We start from the raw sequence: 23,642 nt of genomic DNA on the forward strand, positions 1-23,642 counted from the left end.
GGTCATAAAAATGCCATGTGCTTTCATCTTGTTCTCTTTAGAATTCAGGGTCCTTCTCTGAAGAAGCTCCAACTGACCCAAGTGGAGAGACTGTGTGGAGAGGCCACTTGCAGGTGTTTTGGCTGCTAGCCCAGTTGAAGTCCAAGACCATAGCCAACATTGACCACTGGACATGTACATGTCGGGAAGAGTCTTTGAGAGGACTCTATCCCTAGCCACCATCTGACCGCAGCCTCATGAGTGACCTCAAGCAAGCATCACCCAACTGAGCCCAGTCAACCCCCAGAATAAAATTACTGTTTGAAGACACTAAGTTTAGGGGTGACTCATCATGTAGCAATAAGCAGAACTGTGATCTTAAGCTTCACTCAGTCAGCCTTAGTTTCTTTATCTGTGAGATGGGGACTATGAAATCTACCTTAGAGGATTATTATGAGAATTGAAAGACAATGGATATAAAATATTTAGCACGTGCTTGCTGCGTAATAATTGTGCAACAAATAATGATTTATGGTTAATGACGTCGTGAGTGACGTAGGAAGGGGACCTGACTGAGACCTTAGATCCAGGTCGAGAGAGAAGATTGGGAAATTGAGCTTGCAGTGGGGCAACCTCCAGCGAAGAAGGGAGTCAACCATAGGTTCCAAGTGAGCAGTGAGTTGTGACAAGATACAGGCAGCGTGCAGGGTGAAGGAGACCAGTCCAATGTGGGAGGCTTTCCTCCCGGGGGTGCACGGTGCGTGTGAAATAGCAGCATTAAGACCAGAGGTGAGAGGCAAGACCTTGGTGCCACCCGGAGCTGGTTGTTGGGAGGATGCAGGTGGGGTGCAGAAACCTTTCCCTGAATGATTGAGCAGAGTTGGGGATTGCCCCACAGCAAACCTCAAAGGTGACAGGGGTTTATGGGAGCATCCCAGATATTTGAGGTCACAGCTGGTAGAGTCAACAGGGCGACAGGATGGGGCGCCAGGGAGGATGCCTGGGTAAATTCATGTTCATGGTGTTTTTGCAGCTTGGCCCCCTGCTTCAGAGGGCAAAGACCTCAGGGGCTGAAAGGCACAGGCTGCTGGAGCAAGTGTTTGAAAGATTCAGGCACCCACAAACTCTTAAATCTTAAAAAGCAAAGCTAACCTCCCCCCTCCCTGAAAAGCCCACCACCACCAAACCCCATACTCCAAGCCCACAAAGAATACATATGATAGCTGTAGAAAAATTCTATGATCTAAGAAGCAAAAAGAGCAAAATAAAAATCGCCCCCATTCCTACAGCCAGAGAGAACCTCGGTGAGCATTTTGGTATACACGTAGCCTTCCGGACAGGCATACAAAAGTAGAGCATACTGTACGTTCTGTTTGGTAACCTGCTTTTATCACTTTTATCGCCTAATGATGTGCCCTAGACCACTTTCCATGTTAGGAAATATGCATCTGCAGTTCTGAGCTTTTCAAACTGGGGACATGTAACCGTACGCCAAGGGTTCTGCAAAGCTGCAGGAGAACCATGGCTCATCACTCTAGAGCATCAGTTTTACTCGGTGGTAAGTCACTTAAAATATTATTTTTACATTAAAACAAACCCAGATATCGTATGGAGGAGAGTACAAAATTTGCATGAATTTTTAGAAACTACGAGACTTCGAAGAATTATCCTGCTCGCTTCATTCTTCTGCACCACCATTTTTTATAGCAGACAGCATTAACTTATGGGGATCAGTTGAATGAGCTGAGGAAGAGGAGGGGGGAAGCCATGTGACAGTTCAGGGGCAAGAGGGCACCCAAGGCCCTTCCTCGAGGCACAAAGCCCCTTGCCTGATAGGAAGTGAGATGATCTTAACAATGTGGGTATCTTCGTGTCATGGCTTGGACTCTAGAGCCTGGCCTGAGTCGGTGGCTTAATTCTAATCTATGCGACCCCTAACCTCCCCCTCCCAACCTGATGGCATAGAACAGTTGAAGGCTGGGGTGCATCAGGGTAGGGACAATGTGGTTGTATATGACATGGTACTCAGAACTGACCCAGCAACTTCAGATGTGGTCTGCCCTGTGCACAGCTCTGCTATTTCTGTCCCAGCTTTGCTATTAGCAGATTAACGTGACCACAGACAATTTCCTTAACCTCTGCTTGAATCTTGTCATCCATAAACTTGTGATAGAAGTAGCAGCTCATAGGGTTGTTGAGGGCATTAAATGGGTAAAGCTCGATACTTAGAGTATCACTTGGGACATAGTAGGTGTTCAATATATGTTAATTATTATTATGTAATCTATGATTGCAAAAGCTTCTCATGGTAAATGTGTCCCACTCTGGTTTCAAACTGAGCTTGTGGGTAATTAAAACTCTTGGGTCTTTTTTTTTTTTTAAGATTTTATTTATTTATTTGAGAGAGAGAGAATGAGAGAGAGAGCACAAGAGGGGGGAGAGTCAGAGGGAGAAGCAGACTCCCTGCTAAGCAGGGAGCCTGATGTGGGACTCGATCCCGGGACTCCAGGATCATGACCTGAGCCGAAGGCAGTCGCTTAACCAACTGAGCCACCCAGGTGCCCTCTTGGGTCTTTTTCATTGGAATTGTTATCAAGCTTGTATTCTCTGTGCTGTTATTAGTTTTTAATTGCATGGATTATTAATATTCATTTTCTTGATTCTGGTCTATTGTTTTATCCTGTGGTAGTTATCCAACAACTAAGTCATCCTTTCCAAAGTGAATTGGGTTTCAGGTTCTAATGACATTTATAATTTTGGCATCCCCATTTTACAGATGACAAAACTGAGGGAAGGGGATTGTTACTTACTGAGTGTGTCCTTTGTGCCAGACATTGGGATAGGTGCTTTGCATACAGGATCTCAGTTAATCCCCAGAACGATCTACGGAGGCAGGATTTATTATTCATTTTAGCAGATACAGAAAATGCAGCTCAGAATGGTTAAGCAGATTGCCCAAGTTTACCCAGCTGGTTCAGGTTTTTCCCCTAAATCATCAGCGTTTGGGGTTCTCTGTAAACTTAAACAACATGTTTCTATTCAAGCTGTTGAAGTAGATGCTTATAGGACAAAGCCAAGGACAGAGACAAATCATTGGAGAATCCCTTCTAGGTAGATCTATAACTCTCATGTCAATTCCTGAATCAATACACTTTGTATAGGATCATTCAATCACTGAAATTGGAATTGGTTGCTGCTACTGGAAACTGAGGTCTAGAGCTTCTTAAGAAGTCATAAAGAAATCTCCTTCCATCACATCTTTAAGGGGAGGACCCCCATTGTCCTGGCAATTTCCTTGTCCCCTCTCAGCTGGAGTCTGGATGCTTATAGAGTCACGGGTCCCAAATCAATCCCAGAACATGTTCCTTTTCAAGCTCAGTGTGAGAAGCTTTATGGAGCATCCTGGAAACAGTATCTACCTGTCTTTACTCTTGCCATTGATTAAAGCCAGCAGCTGGAGCACCAGGAGCCCAGACTGTAGGCCCAGGATGGCTGATGAGAGGGAAGAGAATCGATAGCAGTGGTCGGACCCAAAGAAGCCGTACCCTTCTTTCTCTCTCAGTGTAGCCTTGACAGGGGAACTGTTAGGTCAAGAGAAAAGGAGGGGGATTTGTCTAATGCAAAGTTCTCCCAGGTTGGTCTCTGCTCCATTTTGGGTGGAAAGAAGCAGCGGGGTAGGTGGTGGCATGGAGGCTGTGCCTGTGGGCTCTGGAACTGTGCCCCGGGGGGCTTGGGGGCTGCGGCAGGAATGGCGCTTTTCTGTAGGCAGTAGTCATGAGAAAATAGTATGGCCCAAGCCCTGGACACTGTGATGAATGCTCTGGTCTACATTGATTGGAGGGACCTCAAGAAGAATGAGAGAAGGGGAGTCGGGAGAGGGTACCCCGATCCCTGACCAGGGAATGAGGGTCCGATCTGGAGTGGTCCCCAAACTCCCCCATTCCCATTTCTGTGGCTACACAGAGGCAGGTGTAGTACAGCGGAACAGTTGGACCTGGAATGACCTTGATCTTCGACCTCCTCCATTTGAACCTTCTGGAGTTGGGACAAGTAAGGTAGCGATCTTCTGTTTCTGTCCACATAGCTGCTCAAAATCCTCCAGGATTCCATTCCACTTAGAAGAAAATCCAAAGTGCTTGCTGTGGACCCCAGGGCCCTGCATGCTCCGGCCTCTGCCCCTCTCCAGCCTCGCCACCCACAGCAGCCTCCACGCTGTGCTGTGAGCATGCCAAGCATGCTCCTACCCCAGGGTCTTCTCAATTTCTGTTCCCTCTCTCTTACGGTTACCAGCTTTAGCCACTAAGAATACAGGGTGCCCAGTTAACATTGACTTTCAGATAAATGATGAATCATTTTTAGTATAAGTAGGTCCTCTGCAAAATTTGTTTGTCTGAATTTCAAATGTAACTGGGCATCCTGTGCTTTATCGGGCAATCCTAGGAGCTCTCTGCAATGCTGTGCCCTCAGAAACTTCCTTCAGGCCTCCATGATTCACCAGTCCTGTGGGCAGTAGCAGCCCCATCAATCTACTCTCGTGTCCTGCTTCACCTCCCTCAGAGCTCTGACCATTATTGTTTATTTATTGTGATGTGATATTGTTTATTTATTCATCCGTTTGTTGACTTTGCGTCTCCCAGGCACATGCAGGCTCCACGAAAGCAGGGATTTATGTCTTCACCGTAGTATCTTCGGTCTCTTGGCTCACTGGGGCTCAATAAACACTTGCTGAGTGATCCAGTGACCTCTTACCATGGCTCACCCTTTGCAATATGGCCCTGTTGACCTCTCCGATCTCATTTCAGGCCACTCCCCTCCCTATGGGGCACTGGCCATGCTGGTCTTCCCCTTGGTCCTCAGACTTGCCAAGCCCATTCCTGCCTCAGGCTTTGGGATTTGCTGCCGGGCCCAAGCCTTCTTTGCTGTCCAGATGACTGTTCCTCCTCTCCTCTTAGGACTCAGGGAGGGCTTCCCTGACCTCTCCGTCCAAAACAGCCCTCTGACCCTACACTTTCATTCCCACGACTGAGTTTTATTTCCTTTAAGACACTTATTGCTCTAGGAAATCATATGTTGAATGATTGGTTGGCTTTTATCTTGTGTCTCCAGCACACAAAAATGTCAGCTCTGTGGAGACATCAGCTATGTGTGACTGCTGTGTCACTGTGTCCCCAGCACCTAGCCCCATGCTTGGCATATAATATGAACAATAAATATATGTTGACTGAGTGAGCGAAGGGGTGACTTTGGAGAGGGCAATATACCCCACCTTGCAGGAGCATTGGGAACTGCAGAGAGGGGGAGGATGAGCCTAGGAACCAGCCTGGAGAGGGTTTCCACCGGGAAGCTGGAGTGTACTGCCCGCCTCCATGACCGCTTGTGTTTGATTAGCCCAACTGATTGGGGGTGAGGAAGTCTAGAAAAGGCTTCTTAGCTCCCTGCTTCTCTCAGTGTCGGTGGCAATTAGGACAGACCATACCCTTCCCACTGGAATGTCTCCTTTAGGCCCAGAGAAAAGAGTGTCTCCTCCATGCTGCTCCCTTCCTCCCTTTGCTACTTGCTGCAGATGGTGACAAGACCCAAGGGGATGGTGATATCCTGGTGACCTTGGAGGTTGCTGTGGAAGCTGGCAGTCCGGCTCCCTGAACAGTGGTGGAGGACCTGAACGTCCTGCCTGGGCTGTCACGTGAGAAAGAAGCCAGCTTCTCGTGTTTTCAATCACTGAACCTTGGGGGTTGTAACCAAAGTGTAGTCTTGCTAATTAATACATGGCTGAATCCACTGTGTCTACTGTATAGAAAGTGCCTGATACATCTCTTGTTGTTGAGTTCCCTGGTGAGGGAGATGTTTATTCCTGCATGTGGAACAGAATCGTGTTAACTAACTAAACAGAACCAGCTGGTTTCCCTTATTTGTGCAGATAGTGCTCATGTCCACAAGGTCATCAAACTCCCTCTGTCTGGGTTGAGCAGGGGACAAACATGTGAAGTATTGTCCTTTGAGGTGCAAGTGAAAAAGAATTTGCGAGGGTCCCTGTAGTCATGGAAAGGCAGCTATCATGGTCTCCCACTCTGTCTGCATTGCCCTGAAGACCCCTAGGAGGGAGATGCCACAGCGTGGTTGGCTGCACCTGTAGAAGGTCCCCGTGGTGAAATGCCAGGGACTCGTGATGAAAATTCTCAGCACACTGCTGCTAGATCTTCCTGGATGAACTGTCTGCTTTTTTTGACGGGTGCCTCCACTTTCAGATTGGTTTCCTGACCCTTCTGTGTTGAAAGACCTTTGGAATTTCTATAGCCTGAGGCTTCGTTGCACCCTCTTAAATTCAGTTTCCTTGAAGAGTTTTTGCATGAGGCTTGACAATTTTCTTCGTGCAGAGTCTTCATCTCCCCTTACAATGGAACCTAATCTTGCCTTCTCTACTACTACTACTACGTGTAGGCAAGGACAAATCCTCCTCTCTGTAGTTCAACCAAGAGCGATTGTGTTGGGTTTTTTTGTTTTTTCTTGTTTATTTTTTTTAAGAAATTTTACTTTGACATTAAGGAAGCAAGTAAATTTGAGAACATAGACCATCAAATTTAGAGAGTATTGGTTTCCTGGTGGGCACAACTTAGAGTCTGTCAGTTCATAGATGAATCACCCGACATGTATTTATTGGGCTCCTATGCGGCATTGCACTGGGCACGGGGCATGCAAGAGGAAGGGCGTGCAGTTCAGTCTCAAAGAGCTCCCGGGACATACAAAAAACCGATGTGATAAATGCAATAATGGAGGCACATAGCAGGTGGGATTTTTTAACACAGTTTAGGAGGCTCCAGATTCCTTCCTCTACTAGGTGCTGTCTGAGGAGAACTGCCCCCAGATGTTCCTTTTCGGTTTTGGGGCACCACATTTTCTTATTTCTTCTTTTGCCCCCCATTGCAGGGGAGAAAAGATTGCAGAAGGAACCAAAGACAAGCGTACACATTGGATTTTAGGGACAGTCCTGCATTTATGTATTATCCTTTTAAATAAATATAATTAGGTAAATGCGTAACTTCATGTGACTTACTCTGCATAGCTTTATAGGGTTCTGCCTATAAACAAATATAATAACTCAGAAAAAAATCCCTTGAGTAGACTAGAGCCGCCTTTCCGATTTGGAAAATACGGCTGCTTCTTTAAGTGAACAACAGGTGGAGAGTAACCCCTACCCTGGGTATCGGCTTACTTCTGAAGAATCTGGGCCCCAAGCTGTACCTGGTAGTCCCCGAGGTGGCGGGCCTTCAGGTCCCCTGGGAGGAGCGCCGGCTACTCTCATTCACCAGGGTTCCTCCTACAGGAGAAGGAAGGAGCCCTGGTCAGCTCTAGAAGGCACGCCTCCCTTCAGTCTTTGTTCTCTTGATCCAATTCTGGGCTGAAGAAAAGAACAGGGAGAAAGAGAAACAAAAGGCCCTGGGCATGGGGGGACAGAGGGGAGGCAAAGGTGGGGTGACATGCAGAGAAGGTGGCCACTGGCCCAGTGCTTTCCTGTGTAAGTCCCAAGTGGGCTTGTGAGGGTCACAGAGCACAAGGCAATGGTGTTCTCGTCTGTGTTGGCTTCTGGCATTATCTGTCTCTGATTCTGCTACTTATTCTGTCTTCTTCTTCTTCTTTTTTTTTTTAAAGATTTTATTTATTTATTTGAGAGAGAGAGAGAGCATGCATGAGTTGGGGGAGGAGCAGAGGCAGAGGGAGAAGCAGACTCCCCATAGAGCAGGCATCCTGCCACGGGGGCTCGATCCCAGGACCCCCGATCCTGATCCGAGCCAAAGGCAGATGCTTAATCGACCGAGCCACCCAGGTGCACCCTTTATTCTGTCTTCTGGTGGCTTCCTGGAGGGAACTATATTTGACTTGGAGGGTGGGGAAGGTGAGTGCTCCCCACAGTCAGGGGAGATCTCCTTTATTCCTTAGGTTGGGGTGCTGAACTAGGGTCCCCTAGGGATGGATTCTAAAGATTCCCTTCTCAATTCCATGTGTGAGGATGGGAAGGAAAAAGAATTGGCCGTAAGTTATCCACTTCTACTCTATTCTGAGAGGGACACTGAGACGGCCCGCAGCGCGTCTCCCTGCGGCACCCCTCCCCCATCTACTGACACAAGCCCTGGTGGAAATACCTGGGTTTAGGGCACAGGACCTGGGCTTGCGTTTTAGGCCTCCTGCTTAACAGCTGAAGGCCTAACTTTTCACAGATTTGCTTTCCTCTTCTGCATAACGACAATGTGTAAACAATGCCTCTGAATAGCAAAGTGTTGTGCAAGTGATGGTAAGTAACAAGGTCAGTAACCCTACCCTTTGGTCTTGCAGCATAAAAACCTTGGGACCCTCTCCAGATCATGACATTCTTCAGGGTCTACCGTCTTCCCCAGGGCCCTAGAAGAAAAAGATGTGGGGAGACCTTCTGCACCCTTATGGGATTCTCTCTCTCTCTCCTGTGGGGAACTTGCCCAGACATCTCCTTTCCCTCTTCATGTCTGTGCAGATGCTCCTCTCTGGCTTTGGTGCCTTGTCTGCCTGGTCCGCTAGGATATTCCTGACTCATGGTCCAGTACGGACATTGCTTGCACTCTCCACTGAGCAGGGAGCCTGATCTGGGGCTCGATCCCAGGACCCTGGGATCATGACCCAAACAAGAGGCAGACGCTTAACCGACTGGAGCCACCCAGACGCCCCGCTATCTTTCTCATTAGACTGTGAGCTCTTCCAAGTCAAGGGCCATGTTTTCTGACTCAGGGCCAAAAACATAGGTGTGCTTTCATGTCTTCATTTTCATGGCTGAGTTTGAAAGGGCTCAAGGAGAGCTTGATGGCACTCCCACGGTGCGGGTGTGGAAGGAGGGAGTGTTGGTTGGGAGGGAGTGGGAAGGAGGTAAGCAGTAATGTCTCTCTGGCTTTTCAAATACCTGGAGGTAAGGAGAAGAGGAGATGCCATGGGAGCACCCGGGGTCATACTTAAGGCTCCATAACTTGCTCAGCAACATGCATCCGCAGGAGGGAGAGGCTCTCCATGAGATGAAGAATGGACTGGAACTAGAAGACTTGGATTCAGATCCCCCTTCTGTCCATTTACTGACAGCGGTATTGACCGTGACAGCCATTCTGAGCCTGAGTGTCCTGCTCTGGGGGGGGGGAAAAAATCTACTTGTCTCGTGGTTTCATAGCAAAGATGGTGTGCTGTTTACCGAATCCTGTCTCCTTTCCTCTTTTGCTCCTTTCTTCCCTTAGAAATACAATGCACCGTGTTGACTGAGTTCTGACCCTGGGTGTGAGTGGAACTGATGTTCCCACGTGCAGGCCGGGCCCGCAGAAACCTCCTGCAGGATCTCGCATACTCTCTTTCCCTGCCTGAGCTCTAGAAGGGAAGGACTTGGAGGTTCTAGGGGCTGGCAGCGCCACAGGGTGAAAGAGGCCTGGGTTCCCAATGTCAAGGCAGGTTAGAGTTTCCCCTCCTTTCTGCCATCTGCACGGAACTGTAATGTGAATGAGAAATACGTTCCTGATGTTAAAGCCACTGAAATTTTGGGATCATGCATTATAGCAGATAGCATACTTTTTGACAGGGTGTAAACTGACAGAAGTTCTGCAGAAACTTCCAAGTGTTATACTAATGTTACTGGCTATCATCATGGCTTTTATTCTAGAAAAACCTTTTGAATGCACAGCTATGGATTTCCCCCAGGCTTATATGGTCTCTGCCTCTTCTGAAGGATAGAGAGGGGACCAGGGGAGACCCTTGGAAAATATCCAGTGGAGTAACTATGCAGAGGTGTGCATCCTTGGGTGCCATGCCTGGGTGCCAAGACTCTGTCCTGGAAGGGGAGTCCTGATGGACTATCACACTTGGAAGAGAGGCTCATCTCAGAATAGACTCTGGGCAGCAGAGGCCAGTACAGGGGGCCATCATGTGAGCCTGGGGCCGGCTGTCTGAGCATCAGCTGCTTGAGGGCTGAGCACTCACTCCAGGGCTAAAAAAGGGAGGTGAAATTGAACCCGTTGTCAACAGGCTCCTAAAGACCTTGTTGACCATGTGAGCCGCCCAGAACCCTGTTCCCTGCATATGTGTCTGCCCTCAGAGGCTGATCCCACTTGACTCTTCTTTTTTTAAAATATTTTATTTATTTATTTGACAGAGAGAGAGATATCGAGAGAGGGAACACAAGCAGGGGCAGAGGGAGAGGGAGAAGCAGGCTTCCCGCTGAGCAGGGAGCCCGACATGGGGCTCGATCCCAGGACCCTGGGACCATGACCTGAGCCGAAGGCAGACGCTTAATGACTGAGCCATCCAGGCGCCCCGATCCCACTTGACTCTTAACCATGGTCTTCTGACCTGGCCCGGCCGAGGCCTGATAGAAGACACAGAACACCCTGCAGATGTTGACTTGTCCTATGATCTGGGCAGGTGTAGTGAGGTAGAATATGGATGGGTCCAGATAGTCTCCCAGGCTGTTTCTGCAAGAATAATCAAGGAGCCACACTCCTGACTTATAGAAAGGAGAGGGAAGGAAAAAGGAGGGGACTCACTTTATTGATCACCAGTCATGGGACAGATACTTTATCTGCATGACCTCTTTGAATCCTTACAACAGCTCTGAGATAGGGATTATTGTTCCCCCTCTCACAGATGAAGAAACTGAGGCACAGGGAGGTAGAATAACCTGCCCAGGATCACACAGCTAGTAATTGTTAGAGCCGGCATTCTCTAGCTTAGAGACTGTGTCCTCGACACTGCCCCTTGCAGCCTTCCCGAACGGGTATGGTTCTGTCTTCCAGGTCAGGCTGAGACAAGTGACCCCCAGCTCTGTCCTGGGATTCCTCATGGTGTTGGCCTTTCTCACTAGCATGTCTGCCTCCTGAGTTTGGGAGAAACTCCTTTCTGTGAGCATGTGAGGCCTTAGGTCAATAGGAAGAAGCTGCCAGGCAAAGGGAATGGGGAGGGGGAAGGTGGGTCCTGGGGAGAAGGAAGGGGAGGAGGGTGAGGGGAGAAGAAGAAAAGGAGGGGAAGAAGAAGCTGAGAGAGCCAAACATGGAAAGGAAGGGAAGGTCAAGGGGAAGGAGGTAGAAGTTGCCTCCCTGGAGGTTTTCAACTTGAGTGGGGTGTTCTCACTGTGGGGAAGGAGGGTGGCACACCGCCCCCGGGGTGTCTAGGTGTCCTTCAGTGCCTCACGGTCTGTACTGTGGTACAGTACTTATCTTTGGTATTTATCTGGCTCTCAGTTTAGCCTAGCCCAGAAATTGAGCACAGTTTCAGCTATTTTCAGTTGAGCAATTGATCATTGAAAACCTAGCACCACTGTGAGTCTCCTCCGGGAGCTGCACGAGCCACACCTTGGGCTCGAACCTGCTTCATGGGCTGTGTCGAGGAGGACAGCCATCCCTTCCAGGCTGGATGTGCCTGGCCTGGGAGGCCCAGATGGATACCACCACGTGGTTTTCTGGCAGCTCTGCTGGGGCCATCTAGCCAGCTGCCCTGAGAGACGCCCCGCATGACGCTGTGTTTGTTTTTTTCCACCTGTCATTCCATTAATGCTTGTGTCTAAGTCCCAGAACTCTCATCAACAGCCAGCACCACTTCGCTGATGCTGATTGGAGGTGAAAAAATCCATCAAAAAGCAAGCTGCTTCACCAGCGGCAGGCCTCTGGCTCAGGGCGGCTCTGGGCTGGGTGAAGGAACAGCCTCCCTGCAACTTTCCCAGAGTCTCTCCACGGGGCTGAGCTCCAGGGAAGGTCGGGAGGGCTCTGACCAGTGGCTGGTGGAGAAGATGCACTTTCTGTATTTTCCCCAGACTTGGAGGGAAGTAGGAGTGAGCAAGGGCTGAGCCTCACGTGGTGACCTGAAGATGAGCTCACGTACTGGCGTCAGAGAGGGGAAGAAATCTTCAGGCAGAGAGGCTCATTAAGCCTCCTTACACGAGAATTCCCCTGTTGTGGAAAATTGAGATTCTTCACGGGGTTTTCAAGTTAATCTGTTAGAACCACTTGTTTATTTTACTTTCAAAATACCACCCCCCCCTTTTTTGTGTGTGCAGAAAGTAATGCCTTTAGTCATGTCCCTAATTTTGAGAGGCTCTGCTGAGTCTTTTTCACTGGTTGAATTATAACAAGACCTGTGAGGTCATAGTCCGTGAATTAATTATAGCGAGGCTGGTGAGAAAATTCTACCTCCTTTGATAAACACAGCTTAGCGACTTTAAGTGAACAATTTTCTACAGCAAACGTTTCAACACATGTTGTCTCCTTTAGCAAACTTTAATGGGCTCCTGATTACAAGTCAACTGTCCTTAGAACTCTAAAACCGTTCAGGATTATAGGAAAGTTCTTTGCCTTTTTTCATACAGAGACTGAGGTGGAGACTCAGCTTTGTAATGACAAGATACAGAAAAAGTATGGATTTAACCTAAAATTTGTATCTGATATGTAAACATCTTCTGACCTTTTTCATGTGAGCCCAGGCCCATGCTAACCCTGGTTTTGCATCCACAAAGCACTGGTATCAATAGCTTCTTTACTTAATGTTTTTTTTTTTATTAGGCACCATTAAATCAAGGCTAAATAAAAGAATTTGGGCCTATTTCATATATATATACACACATATATACTTCCATATTTACTGCTATTTGCTGAGCAAGCTGCTCTGCCATAGAATGGGGAACAATTGGAAAAAAACTGGAAAGAAGAAAAGTAGTGGGACAGCTGTCTTCAGATTTGATCCTCTCCTGTGTACCACCTGAGATCTTATGAATATAGAGGCCTCCCTTGCAAGGGAGCAGAGCCTGGAGACCAGGGAAGTGTAGCATCCTAGAATTAGAAGGGACGGTATGGTGCTTTTTGTCTGATCCTTGTCCAGCGTGTGATTTTGTCTGAACCGTATCCATAGTGGGACTCCTTATGAGCATAGCACTCCCCCTGGGGCCTGGTACACAGTAGGTGCTTAATAAATATCAAATGATTAGATGGATCAGTAGGCAACCCCTCTGGGTGGAGGCAGAACCACCATCTCCCATGCTACCTGCATTGTTTGGGCCCCAGAGAATATATTTCTTCCCTCCTTTTATGTGGAGCTTCTAATTGTGACTAGCTATGACTCTTGCCAGTTGGTGCCCCACCGGTCTGCTCTGGGACATTGAGTGACAGTGGGACCATTAGGAGCAGGCTGCTCCCACGTCATCTTGGCTGATCATTCTGAAGATGGAGTAGTAGCTGGATGACAGGCCGGTTATATTCTGGCTGTGGTGTATTGGACATTTCTTAGACTGAAGAGCTCAAAGTATTGTCCCTAACATCACCTCCGCATGTCCTCCTGATATCCCAGAGGAAGGCAAGAAAGTTCCATTTCATTAGGCTAAGCATTGGCAAACTTCTTCTCTAAAGGACCGTATAGCAAACATTTTAAGTTTTGTGGGCCATGGTTTCTGTCACAACCACTCCATTCTGCCATTGTGGTGTCATTGTGGTGTGAAAGCAGACATAAGAGGTAAACAAGTGGATGTGGTTGTATTCTAATAAAACTTTATTTATAAAAACAGGCAGCGGGCCAGAATTGCCCATGGGCCATACTTCATGTTAGACTGCAGGGTCTACAAAGCGGGGAGTGTATCTGTTTTGTCTTGAGGGGGAGTATATAGTAGTGGCTAAGAGCATGGTCTGGGATCAGACAGTCTGAGTTCAAATTCTGTTCTACTACCTCCAAGCTGAGTGATCATGAGCGAGTTGCTTAATTTCTCTGTCCCTCAGTGTCCTCATCTGTAAAAGGAGGCTAATAATAGTGTCTATCTCACTGGGCTATTGTGAGAATTAAATGAGATAATATATGCAAAGTGTTTAGAAAAGTGCCTATCCATAAAAAGCATGTAATGAATGTTTAGCTGTTATTAGTTGGATCTCCGATACTTATCCCCGTGCCTGCCACAATGAAGATGCTCAGTAAATATTTACATCATGAACCTGAGGCCCAGGAAGGAAAAAACATCTCATGTGATGTCTTAGGGTGACGTGGGAGTGGCACTGTGTCATGAAGCCACATGGCTGACTTCCAGATTTCTGTCCTGTTTTTCTAGAAGTCTTCTGTGGAACAACATGTTCTTGTTATGAAGACTTCAAATTATTTATAGTCTCATCATTCTCTCTAAGACAATTTTTTTATAAGCTCATCGCCTTCACTCTCTTAACCCTGGAAACCATCTTCCCTGAGTGACAGGGGCTAGGGAAAAACCTTCAACTTCTAGGATGTTCTCTGTGTGTGTGTGTGTGTGTGTCTCCACTTTTCCAAGGTCTGACACCGTTGCGGTGACAGGGAAGCGGGATGAGGTCTGGGTAATGGGGGTGATGGTGAGGTGCGTGGTACAGGAAGGGGGAGCCTTGCCGCCTCACCTGTTCTGCGTCCTGGATCGCCTGGACTGGGGGATCCACCGGTGGTGAGGACTTCCACTTCTGAAAAGAGATTAAGGATGAATTTCATACCCTATTTAGCTTTCAGGGGCTCACCAGCTTCACACCTGAGAGGAGCTGTTGATGGTCTCCCCACCTCCTGCCATTCTCAGTTACTGTCTTTTCAACACCCCCACCCCTCTCCTCAGCCACCACAGCCAGAGGGAGGAAGGTGAGGGGTGTGTGTGTGTGAGGGGCTCCCCTCCTCTCTGTGATGGCATTTCCTAGGCCTGAGCGGACTGGGGAAGCCTCAGGCAGCTAGCTGACAGATGCGGGAAGGGTGAGGCAAGGGAAGACGCCAAGGGAAGGACTTGGTTTTGCAGGGCCATGGGATCTATTTCTAGAGGCAAAAATGTGTGAATGCTCAGCAACCCAGGGAAGGGCTTGGGTGAGCTCATGGTGTCTGCACAGGCATGGCGCTGGGAGAAGCTCTCCCAGGGAGGACTCCCCTGTGTGAGGGGCAGGCCCTAGTGCCCACCCTCAGCTCCCACGAAGGCACGGTCCCTCCATCTCTCCACCATAGACATGACTGCACACTCGCCCCGGGTAGGGGCTCAGAGAAAGACTCTCTCCCTGCAATTCCAGGCTCCTCCAGCATCTGGGTCAGGTGTTAACAAGGTCCCTGCTCTCTCTTCCTTGGGGGAGATCTGACCCTCCCTCACTCGCAGAGGTCACCAAAAGTGGGACAGGGAGCAAACCAACCCATGAGAGTTGGGCTCTAGTTTCTCTATTCTCCTGGCAGCCAATTGTTTCCACACCCGGGCAGGGCTACTGGCCAAATGTCTCCTGCGTGAACTTCTTTGCAGGCTCCTGAGAGTGAGTAGGCCCTTAAACTTTGTACACTCGATGTCTCACTTGCCTCACCCTGGGCCAGCCCTCCTCCTCTGTAAACCACGAAGAGCCCATGCAGCAAGATCACCAGCTGAGCAGCTGGAAGGCCATGGGGGCGTGTGGCGGCTGCTGGGGCCGGACTGCCCCCAGAGGTGGTGGTGGGGCGGACCGCTCCTTTGCTTTGGTACGGGGCTGCATGAGGTCCGTGTGGCCAGGGCCAGATGACCTCTCCAAGCTCTGGCCACTATTACTTCTTCAGTTCTTCCCCAGATCTCAAAAGAGCAAGTCACTGGCAAAGCAAGAGCCTATGGGGGCTTTGAAGATAGGGACTGTGAGTTTGGGGTTTGCTTGAAAAAGAAAATGACTTTATTTGCTCCTTGGTGCCCTGACAGCTTGACGATTAGCAGCTCAGTTCTTTCTGTTCTCCCCTGCCAGCAGAGCCTCTCGATCCGAGGTCGCTGAATGTTGTATTGGCTTCAGAAGCGGGTGAACACCTGGGTAGGCATGTAGTGTCGGCTTATGTGTGTTTGTGCATTTTCTTGGGGAGAGGCCTGAGCTTTGGTCAGATTCTCAGAGAGGTCAGTGGTATTAAAGGGATTAAGAAGCACTGATGCTTTGTCTATTGAAGCAGAAAATTGTTCTGGGGAAGATTGGCCGGGGAGTTCCTTATCTAAGGACAGAGCTTTGTCATTGGAGATGAGTGGACATAAGGGACGGGAGCCATGGGACTTGTTAGAGCCATCTGGTCTACATCCCTGGGCCTCAGGAGAAATTTCTCTGTGGGGTGTTTGAGAGTTCTTGTAACACTCACCTTTCCTTAAATGTTTATTGGTTTTATCCGTTGTTACTAAAACAAAACAAAACAAAACAAAACAAAACAAAACAAAACAAACATCAACCCACATGAAGAGAATGAGAAAACAAGCCACAGACTGGGAGAAAAATATTTGCCAAAGACACATTTGATAAGGACTGTTATTCAAAATAGACACAGAACTCTGAAAACTCAACAATCAGAAAACGAACAACCTTATTAAAAAACAGGTAAGACATCTGAACGGACAAATTACCAAAGAAGATACACAGATGGCAAACGAGCATATGAAAGATGCTCCTCATCACAGGTCATCAGGGAAACAATAATGAGATATGACTTCACACCTATTAGAGTGGTCAAAATCCAGAACACGGACAACACCAAATGCTGGCGAGGATGCGGAGAAGCGGGAGCTCTTGTTCGTTGCTGGTGGGAAGGCACAATGCTGCAGCCACTTTGGAAGACAGTTGGACAGTTTCTTATAAAATTAAACGTACTCTTACCATTCGATCCAGCCATCGTGCTCCTTGGTCTTTGCCCAGAAGAAATTGTGTGTGTCCACACAAAAACCTGCCCGCGGATGTTTACAGCAGCTCTATTTTTTTTTTTTTTTTTAAGATTTTATTTATTTATTTGCCAGAGAGAGACACAGCGAGAGAGGGAACACAAGCAGGGGGAGTGGGAGAGGGAGAAGCAGGCTTTCCCGCTGAGCAGGGAGCCCGATGCGGGGCTCGATCCCAGGACCCTGGGATCATGACCCGAGCCGAAGGCAGACGCTTAACGACTGAGCCACCCAGGCGCCCCTACAGCAGCTCTATTAACAGTTGCCAAACACTTGGAGGGAACCAAGATGTCTTTCAGTGGGTGAATAGATACATACACTGGGGCACATGCAGACAATGGAATGTTATTCAGCGCTGAAAAGAAATGAGCTATCAAGCCATGAGAAGACATGGAGGAAACTGAAATGCACATTACTAAGTGAAAGAAGCCAATCTGAAAAGGCTGCATACTGCAGGATTCCAACTATATGACATTCTGGAAAAGGCAAAGCTATAGAGACAGCAAAAAGATCAGTAGTTGCCAGGAGTTAGGGGAGCGGCTTTTCAAGGCTGCGTATTTTCCTCAGGAATGGGGTGCGTGGGGTGGGAAGCAGAGGTTCCGTGCTATTCTCAGGTGGGTTGGGGCCCGGGCCATCTCTGGTGACCACCGGAAGTCAGCAGTGGGCTCCTTCTTCACTGCAGAGGGAGAGAAGAAAGATGTGGAAGGGGTGTTGGCCCAGGACAGAACTGTGAACCAAAGTTGCAAAGACTAGCAAGGAGCCCGCAGAATAACATCAGGGTGCCCTTCTACCAGCCCAGGGCTTTCTTCATAACAGGCGCTCTGCTAAGTGCCGCATAAATATCACGTATCTAGTCCTTACAACAACCTTATGATAATCAGGGCTGATACGAAAAATATTTAAAAACTGGTATGACACGGGGGTTGCCCAAACAGAGTGGAAGCAGCTGGAATGGGGACAGGAGGCCCCTGTGTGTTAGGCGCTGACCCTTTGGTTTCTGGGTCGGGAAGAGGTCTGGGCAGTCTGGGGAAGGGGCCGAGGTCAGGGTGGGGAGAACACTGGGGCAGGCGTGGGGGAGGTTTGACCAGGGGTTCTTAAACTTTAGCCTGCTTTAGAATCACCTAGAAGGCTTGTTAAACCATAGATTACCAGACCCCATCTCTGGAGGTTCTGATTCAGGAGGTCTGTAGTGGAGCCCAGGAACGTGCATTTCTAAGAAGTGCCCAGGCCACGCTGATGTTGCTGATCTAGAAACCACACTTTGAGAACCACTGCTCTTTCCCAGATATTTCAGTATTTTAATAACTGGCACAGCTATAGTTAACTCTGAGGCCTGGGAGTAAGAATTACTTTCACCTCCATTTTACAGATGGGCAAACAGAGGCTGAGAGGTGTGATGTAACTTGCCAGAGATCATACACCCAGGGGATGATGCAGCCCCGAATCCAGTGTGCCTGACTTCAGAGAGCGCGCTCTCTCCCTCAGTTTCCAGGCTCCCACTGTCCCTGGGGCCTGCAGAGGGCTGGGCAAGAGACCCACCACCTCTGGGGGAGCCCCTGGCCTTTGACAGGGCCGGAGGCTCGCTGGAGCCCTGCCTGCTCTCCCTGGGGGCCTGGGAATGGCTCCCGACGCCTGAGCCCTGAGCGGCTTGGTGCTCGCTTCCCCAGGCCCCCACCTTCCCAGCAGCAGCTGTGAAGTTGACGAATTACACTAAAGTGTGATGCCTCCTTGGGAGCCGGTTCCAGGATGGGCTGTGATGGCTTCCTGAGAAGGCGACAGGCACGTGGTCTGCAGACGAGAGCCTCCCGCTCCCCTACCCAGCACAGCAGCTGCTCAGAGGCAGCGTGGGCCCAGAGCGGCTCGCCGGGGGAGCCTATTAGGAGCCACAACACTGCGAAAAGCACAGCAGAAACGCTCCATTAAATCTGGCGGGGGGCCTGCTTAACAATGGGACCTGCCCCAGGAGTCCTAGCTCCGCTCCATGCTGCCTCAGTGGCCAGCCCGGCTCTCCCTCTCCGCCCCTGCAGTGCCTTCCCAAAGGAGCTCTGGGCCTGAGTGACTCGGAGGTTCTGGCTGAAGCCGGCAGGAGTGCGGCTGGGAGGCTGTGGGGAGAGCCCCGGCGGGGAGCAAACCGCCCAGTGGAGATGCTCTCCACGCTGCCCAGGGTGGGCACGGCCATGCTGTTTTGGCATGCCTCATGATCTTTTATGGTTTTTTTTTTTTTTTTCATTTTTTCAAATTTAAATTCAATTAATTAACATAATGTATTATTAGTTTCAGAGGTAGAGGTCAGGGATTCATCAGTCTTATATAACACCCAGTGCTCATTACAGCATGTGCCCTCCTTAATACCCATCACCCAGTTACCCCATCCCCCACCCACCTCCCCTCCAGCAACCCTCAGTTTGTTTCCTATGATTAAGAGTCTCTTTATGGTTTGTCTTCCTCTCTGATTTCGTCTTGTTTTATTTTTTCCTCTCTTCCCCCGTGATCTTCTGTTTTGTTCCTTAAATTCCACATATGAGTGAGATCATATAATAATTGTCTTTCTCTGATTGACTTATTTCACTTAGCGTAATACCCTCCAGTTCCATCCACATCGATGTAAATGGTAAGTATTCATCCTTTCTGATGGCTGAGTAATATTCCATTGTATATATGAACCACTTCTTCTTTATCCATTCATCTGTTGAAGGGCATCTGGGCTCTTTCCATAGTTTGGCTATTGTGGACATTGCTGCTATAAACATTGGGGTGCAGGTGCCCCTTCGAATCACTGCATTTGTATCTTTGGGGTAAATACCCAGTAATGCAATTGCTGGGTCCTAGGGTAGCTCTATTTTCAACTTTTTGAGGAAACGCCATACTGTTTTCCAGAGTGGCTGCACCAGCTTGCATTCCCACCAACAGTTCAAGAGGGTTCCCCTTTCTCCACATCCTCGCCAACATCTGTCGTTTCCTGACTTGTTAATTTTAGCCATTTTCCTGACTTGTTAATTTTAGTCATTCTGACGGGTGTGGGTGGTATCTCATTGATCTTGATGAAGATGCAGGGTGCTCTGAGCAACGGGCCTCTGCTCTAGACCTTGCACTTCAGGGGGTCCCACTCTAGCCCTCTTCTTGCCATAACCCTTCCCAAGGGGCAAGGAATCCTTGGGGCCAAGAGGATATGCCCTTCCAAGGCCTGTGACCGCCTCTCTACACCATAGTTCAGGTAACCAGGAATTCCCTGCTCGAATGCTGGCTTCTAGTGTCTGTGTGGGTTTCCATCCCAGCACACCCCTTAAAGATGGCCTGTGTCGTTAAGGAGTGTGGTCAGAGCTTGGACAAGTGGGCTGGAAGTCCACATGTATGTGTGTGTGGTCCCATATGGGTGAGACAGAAGCTGCCGGTGTGGGAAGAGGTGGGAGTCAGGCTGGGGGCTAGAAGTCATCTCTCCCCATAGCTCCATGTGCCAGAGCAGAGCTCCAAGGAGGCTGAGAATTTCAACGGAAACTTTCCAGGCTTATGATGGTGCATTTGTCAAGGATAGAGTGTATTTTATCTAACAGTTTGTTAGCTCGATTTATAACATTTAAGTCTCTTGCTCTTGGCCCCGTAAGTGTTAGGGGTGGGCCCAAGGGAAGGGGGCGGTGGGAGCAGGCTCCAGAGGGCTCCCGGAAGCAGGCCAAGCGCATGCTTTCAGCCCACCAGGCACGGTGTCAGTGAGGAGGGCAGACCTGGGTAATGCTCCAAGCCCCCGGGGGAGCGCTCATTGTCTTCTGGGATGAGAATGATGACGACAAGCCTGCTGACTAGCTGGCAGGAGCCCTGTGAAGGGCTGCTTAGATGAGCCCTACCCCTTGAGTTTTGACTGTGGCCTTGACCTCACCTTTGACCCGCTGCTCTCCTCCCTTATAATCTGGTGCTTTCGTCTCTTCCCCTTTCTGGTGGTTCTCCCCTGTGTGGCCCTCCCCTCCCACCCCAGCACAGAGGCAGCATGACGTTGCATGGTGACTTTCGGGGGGGAACGGGCCCCGCCGTCCTGGGGGTCCCCTGCCGTGCTGGAGACCTCAGTCGGACTTGGCAGGGTTAAGAGTGGTGCTGCTGGAGGATTTATTTGGGGGGTGGGGAAGGTAGACAGGAGAGTCCACGTCTGCGATTTCCAAATGGGCTCACTATTGGCAGAGGTGGGTAGAGAGGAAAGGCTGTGAGAAGGCCCTTCCTGCTTTTATCAGAAACCAAACATTCCTTTGGAGGACTTCCCTGGATGGCCATCTCTCTCTCTGTATCTCTACCATCTATCTCTCTGCTGATCTGTCTCTGTCTCCATTTCATCTCTCTCTCTCTCTCTCTCTCTTTTGAGCTCTCCACTGACTGCCAACTCTATCCTAGGCTGTAGGCCATGCCATTATCTTCTTTATTCCTCCTGAGAACTCTGTGAAGCATTATCCCCATTTTGTCAGTGGGGAAAGCCGAGACTTCCCCAAGTGGAACAACCAGCCTAAGGTCGCAGAGCTCACAAATGGTAGAGTTGGGCCCTGAGTCCATGCACCTGATTTTGCGTTCTATGTTTCTGTGCTGTTTCCACAGAAGGAAGATTATCCCTGGGTGCTTTTGTTTTTTCCTTCAGTCAGAAACTAGGTTTTTTTTTTTTTTTTTTTCTCAATCAGGAAAGAGAAATGCTGCCTCCAGTGTTTGCTTATCTCTCTCCAGCAGTGCTCCCACAGGTCCCGGGCCCGGCTCTGAGGAGCGGGGTGGGAGCCAGGCGCCCGCTCTCGCCATGCCACCTGCAGACGCTGCCCATCTGCTCCCGGAGCCCCTTGAGCCACCCGCGCGGCTGTCTGCTGCTGTCTGGAGGTACCCGGCAGTCAGACCGCACAGGCCGGCTTTGACAAAGTGACAGAAGCTGTAAAAACAGCTGTTTGACATTCCCTGCTGTTTTTGCAAACCAAACAACCAACAAAGAGGTTGAATGAAATGCAGAAAATACCCTTGTTTTCATGTGGATGAGGATATTTTTACTTAGAGAACATTTATTTTACCTCTGCCTTGCTCTCTTCCCTGTTTACCTACCTGCTCATTTCCCTCCCTCCCTGCCTCTTTCCCCCTACATTTTCTTTCTTTCTTTTTTTTTTTTTAAGATTTTATTTATTTATTTGACAGAGAGATAAAGAGCACAAGTAGGCAGAGTGGCAGGCAGAGGGAGAGGGAGAAGCAGGCTTTCTGCTGAGCAGGGAGCTGGACGTGGGGCTTGATCCCAGGACCCCAGGATCATGACCTGAGCCGAAGGCAGACGCTTAACTGACTGAGCCACCCAGGCGCACCCCTCCCACACTTTCCTTCCTCCTTCCCTTCCTTCCTTCCTTCCTTCCTTCCTTCCTCCCTCCATTCTTTCCTTCTTTACCTTTCTTTCTTTCCTCCCTTCCTCCCTCCCTCCGTCCCTCCCTCCCTCCTTCTTCCTTCTTTGCTTTTTCTTTCCATTAAAAAAAATCTAACTGCTTTTGTTTCTGTGTCTTTTTTTCCATCTAAATTTTCTTCTCCCCAAGGACACTCTAACTATTTCTCTTTGTTCCTCATTTTTCACATCTTCTATGATTTGCATATCAATTCATCTCTCTAGCTTTGGGTACATAGCATCCCACATGTACAGTTTTATGGATTCCAGGGTTAATTTTATGATATCCAAGGTGTCTGCAGTTAATCCAAGGTGAAGGTGGGGGATTCTAGAACAAAACAGACCCACCCCTTTCCCCAACCATCATTTAACTTAGATGAATAAAAGTATGCATAAAAGCACAGAGGCCCTATGGACAGTCCCCCCGGCCACGTCCATCGCCTCCACCTCCAGGAACCCGGACACTTGTTCTTGTTCTTTTTTTTTTTTAAAGATTTTATTTATTTATTTGAGAGAGAGAATGAGAGACAGAGAGCACAAGAGGGAAGAGAGTCAGAGGGAGAAGCAGACGCCCCGCTGAGCAGGGAGCCCGATATGGGACTCGATCCCAGGACTCCAGGATCATAACCTGAGCTGAAGGCAGTCGCTTAACCAACTGAGCCACCCAGGTGCCCTGTTCTTGTTCTTTTGTTTGTTTGTTTGTTTGTTTGTTTAGACTTTAACTTTGGGATTGTGGCCCTCTCCCTCCTGTGGCTCCTTCATGGTTCAAATGCACAAGTCATGTCGAACCAGCAAACTCTCTTTCCTTCCAGCAAGAGGAGTTCCAGCTTTCAAGGTATATGCAGGGAGAAAGAGGTAAACCAGAAGCACCCACCTGGCTCGTTAAATGTAGCTTGACCATGCTTAACATACAAGATGGACTTTTATACCCCTGACCAACCAGGGTCCTTGGAATCACTGGGTCCTTCTGGATTCCAGGTCCTTCCTCGTAAGCAGGTTAGCTGCCCTGCTGGAGTCCTTTTGGGTTCTCTTGAACATTTTCTCCTGTGTCTATGGTCTCTGTTAAATTCCTCCAGGGTCCTGTCCCCCAACCCCCATCTCCCTCATCATTTCCTTCTTTCTTAGATTCTCTCAGACAGAGCTGTACTCTTCAGTTGTTATCTTCCTGGTTGCCCATTGTAATTTGTTCTCTATGCTTCCTCATCTATTGTTCTAGATTTCTTTTCTAAGAAATGTCCTTTTCTCCTCCTCCTTTTTTGACTTCCTATTGTCCTGTCCATCAAGGCCCCCATGGCTCATCTCAGAATTGGCATTCTGGAGTTGCCTATGTCACTGTGTGCCTAAGATGGTTTTGAGTCTGCAATGGAGAATAGATACCCAGAGTGCTGTTTAGAAGGGAGGTCGTAGACTCTTGGTGGGTATGTGTCTTAGTCCTGCAGACTCGTCCCCCTGTGGGGAGGGGCATCACCGGGAGGAGGAGTGGGCATCAGGGGTCTCTAAACTAACCAGTGGCAGACGTCCAGTTACCCTGGGTTAGGGCTGGGACTGTATATACCTCTTACTGAGCCCCAAAATTTGATTGACCCTACATCCATCACTCTGGGGTTTGCTGACTTCCTATTCCTGGAGACG

General features: G+C 49.0%; 1 long non-coding RNA gene across 2 annotated transcripts in view; it reads left to right on the forward strand.

Moving 5' to 3' along the window:
- LOC118554793 (uncharacterized) overlaps positions 1-23,642 on the forward strand; it is a 61,507-nt gene that overhangs the window by 14,173 nt on the left and 23,692 nt on the right. The window contains exon 6 of one of the 2 annotated variants that reach the window (XR_004926652.2): positions 42-419. The exons of the other annotated variant lie outside the window; for it this stretch is intronic. This is a non-coding gene — a long non-coding RNA (uncharacterized LOC118554793). Of the gene's footprint in view, positions 1-41; positions 420-23,642 lie in introns of those variants that run through there. 2 annotated transcript variants of the gene reach the window in all.

This window comes from Halichoerus grypus, chromosome 5 (genome assembly GCF_964656455.1).
Source record: "Halichoerus grypus chromosome 5, mHalGry1.hap1.1, whole genome shotgun sequence".
NCBI classification, from domain to species: Eukaryota; Metazoa; Chordata; class Mammalia; order Carnivora; family Phocidae; genus Halichoerus; species Halichoerus grypus.